At 41.1% G+C, this 5,740-nt stretch overlaps 1 long non-coding RNA gene across 1 annotated transcript; it reads right to left on the bottom strand.

Moving 5' to 3' along the window:
* Window positions 1-839: 839 nt before the first annotated feature.
* Window positions 840-4,321, bottom strand: LOC149919751 (uncharacterized). The gene is made up of 3 exons (XR_016463692.1): window positions 4,201-4,321; window positions 3,462-3,581; window positions 840-1,193 (listed from the first exon to the last, which is right to left on the bottom strand). It is a non-coding gene; the product is annotated as an uncharacterized LOC149919751 (long non-coding RNA).
* Window positions 4,322-5,740: the final 1,419 nt, after the last annotated feature.

Here is a 5,740-nt window from a genome sequence, read left to right as displayed (position 1 = left end):
ATTGGGAAAAAAAAAAAAAAAAAAAAAAAAGTAACATTTCTGATTTTTCTGATTTCCAATTTAGTTATTAGAAAATCCCCATCATCTCTCTTTATATTATATGAATACTCCATGGTGTCCTTGGGATGACAAGATGCCTGTACTGCTATTTAGATATGCACAAATACAACAAATCCATGGGCAGATCTTTCCCCTACTGCATTTTTTTAATGTATTTCTTTATTGCTAAACTAAAAGGAAAATAATAGTAGAAAAAATTCAATCACCTTAATCAGCACATGCAAGTCTTAAAAATCTTTTTCTTGCTCTGTAATACTGAAAAGACCTGATGGGAAATGTTACCTTCCAAATTTTGCTCTGTGTATATGCATTTCCTATTTAAACCCTCACTCAGCAAGAGAAGGAAAAACACTTCTCAGTTTCAGTGTAAGTGCCCCATGGAATTTTCTACAGGAAAAATATCACTTTAGATCTGTCAGACAATAACATTTTATTACCTCAAGGATGTTATCTGAACCTGAGGTCTAATATCTAAATGAACTGCAGTTCAGATTATTTGAGATTTAGCAGAAAGACAGAGGGATGGAAAGTTTCATAGAAAGATTCTATGGGGAGAAGTCTCATTCATTTATTGTGGATAAATATGATGAAAAGGTATTCATATACCAAGTTTTAATAACTGTATGGTTAACAGGAGGAACAGTAGACAGCTTTGAGCAGTAGCTGACATACAGAACAGGAGAGTTGGAAGAGTAATATTTCCAAGAAGATTAATTTAATTTAAAGGCAGAATGTTTTTTGGCTATTGGAAAGTCCTCTGTTGTGTTGAGCAAAAGGATAGATATACTGGCTGAAAATAAACCTGTAAAAGTGAGGTAATGCATTTACTAAAACAACAATAATTGCTATATCAGGATGGATCATATATTAAAGGCAATAAAACTCTGATTAATAGCTGTCAGGTTATTTCTTTATTTTCTCAAATATTTATTTGAGCGCAACATACTATAAATACTTTAAAGAAAATGTTTATCTTATATTTGTACATGATTGCACTCAGTAATACATGGAAGAGCAGCCACTGAAGTGGGAGGATCATAAGCCCAATGTATGTGAAGAGAGAGAGCAATAAATTTGATTCTTCTCAGCATTTTTCTGTTACAGGTTTTGAGAAACTTGTTAGATTTTAGTACCTGCAAATGTAAATGAAACCAACATAAAATACCATACATAACCTTATTACTTTAAATAACATAGAAAATATGGATTGGAAGACTCGTGTGCATGTTCTTTTTTTCTGTCTTAGACCTGAATAAAGCTGTAAAGAAGAAATTAATGCTCTAGTAAGTCACTGTCAACTCTTGCAAGTCCATTTGGGAGAAAATTTGACACTCCATTTTTTTTTTCTTGTTGTCCTTCTATCTCCTACTCTCCTTTCTGTGTATGTTTATTATTTGCCTCATTTCTGTGAAAACAAATCAGGCTCCATTAATAAAAGCAAAAACTGTTTAAGGCCATCCATCTTACTCTTTCTCCTCAAAGGTTTGCTGCCACTTGTTCTATCACAGAGGACTGCAAAACTTTTTTGCTCCACATTGTTACCCTCTAAAGATAAAATGAATAAATTGCTTAAGAAGATGTTGAAAGACTCTTAATGGTGCATTTATGATCATAACATACGTATTTGTGAGACCTAAGGATTTTTATTCATTCTATTTTTGTTCAATGTAAAATCAAGATTAACTTCTTAGATTTTCTGGACATCCTCGTTGTATAAATTTAATTTTTTACTCCTTTTCCTTGTACAACTTCTGAAATCTGACAGTAAGAACATTTTTATTTTTGTCTCAAACCTCTTTTTTATTCTTTGTCCATCTATTTTTTTTTCCCCCTATGATGCTTCTTATAACTTTACCAGTTACTTTGTGTTCCATTTCATTACGTTATTTATTTTTGCTTTTTCTTTAGGGCAGGATATGTCTACTGCTATGCATCTGCACAGTTCCTACAATGGAGCTTTGATCCTGGTTGGATTGCTTAAGTGCCATTAACATAAACGTGGTTAACAAAAATAGTAGTTTCAGCTTAGTATTTTTCATGCTAAATCAGGTTCAAAACTAGAAGAATAAAAGTTTTTTTGTAAGAAACATAAACATCCATGTTGATTTCATAAGTGAAACTGATTCTGTTTTTGAAGAGCGGAAGAAATTTAAATAATTCATCTGAAAGCAAAGTTCACTTCTGTTTTTATATTCTCAGAAGTGAATCATCAGATTAAACTAGCATGCCACAGTTTAGTGGTAAACCTCTAACACTACCAAATCTACATATGTAGATTTTGCTTTAATGTCACAGGCAACAGAATGTAATCAACTAACAAACAAAACAAGCAAACAGAAAATTCACATCCAAATAAACCAGAAAGAGGAGTTTATAGACACTCTACAGAACTGTTAGCTGTGCTATGCTTTTCAAAAGCTGGAATTTGTCCTACAGACATCTCAGAAGTTGCACATCTGTCCAAGAAGAATCATTGCACTTTATTTCTACTGTACATGTTTATCTTATATCTTATTCTTCATTACTGTTATGTACTATGCAAAATACATAAAGAAAAAAAGCAGTAATCAAACTATACATACTGTGAGCAGGGCTTTGTGAAGGCTGCAGTACTGTACAGAAGAAAGCCTTGAACAGATCTATCTCAAATTCAGGGTAATAATACATTTATTTCCTACCCACATTGCTCATGTAATCCACCAACTATTTTAGGAACGCCTAGATTCTTAAAAATACAGAAATTAAAGTGATTTCCTGATCAACCCTTACAGAAAGACACAAGTTTAAACATGAAAGCAACTATGAATGCTTTGGAGAGAAAAAAATAGAATGTAATGTTAATAATCCCTGTAATGTTAATAAGCTAACACCATGGGAGTGCTACAGATATCTAGGGGATATATGTATATAAGCTGCTCATTCAGCTTACGTGTTTGTCTTTTTCTTGGATGAGAAATAGTTGCTGTTTATTATTTCCTTAAATGCAACACAAGCATTTACTCATAACATCCAATCTGAGAACACCGTTCTTGCAACTGCTTATGAAAATCATAGATACAGAAATCAAAAGAAACTGTTTCAATCTGCTTGCATTTAAGGAAATAGGAAGTCTCTTTCCACCCTTGCGCATATTTAAGACTGTTTTCTGACAAACTGCTAGCTAAAGGCTTCAGTCTTTCTTTTTGTGCTTACTCCCTCAATGGAATAGCTGAGCTTTTGTAACTGTCCCTACTTTGAAGTTTTCTAGTGGATCCAGGTTGGTTTAAGTATCCTCTATTCCTCACTTCTGTCTTTTCTACCATTTTCTTCAAAAAGGAGCATGTTAAGAACATAAATTTCTATTCTGTTAAGAGTCTTCTCCTGCAGTTAGCTGGTTAGTAAATAATACTTTGCTCACTCACCTCACTCAACCTGCTGGCCACATTCTTTTTAATGCATCCCAGGATACCATTGGCCTTCTTGACCACAAGGCCACATTGCTGGTTTGTGGTCACCCTGCTGTCTACAGGGACACCCAGGCCCTGTTTGTAAGAGAATGTGATTGACTTCACTTCTTCCAGCAAAAAAAGAGAAGCAGGTCTAAGACATCTGTTTATCTCCAATTTAAACAACTTAATTTAGGTAGAATTATGTGTTTTACAGCTATTCACGTTGCTGTGAAAAGAAGCGCGGCTATACAAATAAGAAATCGCGCGGCTCTGCCCTCGCAACTCCCCCCGCCCCGCGCACGGAGGCGGCCCCCAGCCGCAGCCCCCAGCCGCAGCCCCCAGCCGCAGCCCCCAGCCGCTCCCCCCCTCGCGCAGCGCCACTCCGAGGTGCCGCCTGCCGCAGCGACGGCGGCGGGGAGCCCTCGCGCCCAGAGGCGGCCTTCCCGGGGTCTGCCCTCTCCGCCCCCCTCCCACCTACCTGAGGGCAGCCGGCATCCGTCCGCGCAGCGGCGCACAGCCGGTGGCACCGCGCGCACAGCCTGCCTGCCTGCCTGCCGCCCTCCCTCGGACGAGGGTCCCCTTAGACGAAAGCACAGCCCCAGCCCGGCCGCTACCGCGAGGGACCGCGCCCGCGGCCGGAGCCCGGGGGCCGCGAGGAGGGAGGGCTGAGCGCCCGGTGACAGGTGAGGACGGCCCCCGCGCCGCTCCCTACCTCGCGCCGCTCTCCTCGCAGCCGGCGGCTCGCTTACCCTCGACCGCCGCCGCTCCCTCGCTCCGTTCCCCCGCCCTAACGCGGAGTTCAACGCGACCCCGCTAGCCGCGAGGCCCCGCCCCCCGCCCCGCACTGACGGCTCTCTCCGCCAATAGCGAAGAAGACGGCCGTCCTCGAGCTCCGCCCTCACCTCCTTCGACCAATAGGAGCTATCCGTGGTGCTGCCCCTCCGCCTTCCCGGCAGGCTCGGTTGGCTCGCAGCTGCCGAGCAACGGGCGCGGGGCTGCGGGTGGGGCCGCTGAGGGCGGTGGCCGGGCCCCCGCTGCGGGCCGGGGTTGGTGCCGCGGGATTGTGCCCGGGGCTTCTCGTTCGGGAGCTTTCGCCTCATAGATGGACGTTTTTTGTTCCCCTCCCCTTTTTCCCTCTTGGCTCAGCCATCAGGAGGATGGAAATATCTCCCGCACTCTCAAAGCTGTAATCTCGGCTTGCAGAAATGATAACTGGTATGTGAAGATGTTTCTAATTTTTTTGTTTCTTCACTTGTTTGTGAACCTAGGGTAGGGAGAAAGAACTGAAGTAACCTGCAGTGAGATTCTATCACTTTTGTAACTCCTTAAGCATAGTCAAGAATGTATGTTTGTGAACTACTTTATTAAGATAGTCCTGGTGGAGTATACTTTATATCACTGGGAGTCCAGGATTTTCTGAACAGTTCTTAAATCAGAGTCTATTACTTACAGGGCCTGCCTTACAGCATAAGATCACATGGCAGTGCCTTCTGCTTTCAGTATTTTACCAGTGCTGTGGTACAACTGGGTCTGGTTAATACCTGTTCAGATACAAGACAGAGTAAGGAAAATGTGTTTATTATTTCAGATCAGCCCTTTTTTACAAGCTTGTTATTATCTTCAAGAGAACAGATTGATGCTTTTGTTTTCTGTAGCAGAAACGTTACGTATAGAAGAAAACAGCACTTCCAAAGAGCATCGCTTTTCTGAGGACTCTATGGATTCTGCACTTAATTCAGTAAATCTGTCAAGCCCAGCCCGTCAAAATTCCACTGAATATCGTACTTCGGGGAGTGCAGCATATTACAGGAATTCCTTTCAGCCAGTGACTGCTACCTCAAATTCAGCCCCGATCCTGCGCCGGCTGTCATTGAGCTCTGCTGGGAACAGCAGTTACTATGAAGTCAGTAGGAATCGAATACAGAGGAGGACTGAAGGTATGCCTGAAGTTTCCAAAGTATGTAACAGCTTTTATGAACATGCAAAGTCCGTGAGTTATGAACAAAACAAAAGCATCAATCTGTTCAAAACGATGTTCAAAACGATGGGCTTTGTAGCTTTGTTATTTAATTCCTTGCTATGTTCTCTTGAAGATAATAACAAGCTCCAAGCCTGTTAACAAGTCTCCTGTGAGACAAGACTTACTGAAGAATAGTCATTCTCAAGTAATCACTGGTCCTTTACTACATTAAAAAATTTCCAGTAAAATGTCTAATAGACAAGTTTGAGACAGTCTTCCATAAATCATCTCA

This window comes from Phasianus colchicus, chromosome 1 (genome assembly GCF_987193195.1).
Source record: "Phasianus colchicus chromosome 1, bPhaCol1.hap1.1, whole genome shotgun sequence".
NCBI lineage: Eukaryota > Metazoa > Chordata > Aves > Galliformes > Phasianidae > Phasianus > Phasianus colchicus.
The sequence above is the reverse complement of the archived record's forward strand: the minus strand, read 5'-3'. Positions and strand labels throughout refer to the sequence as shown.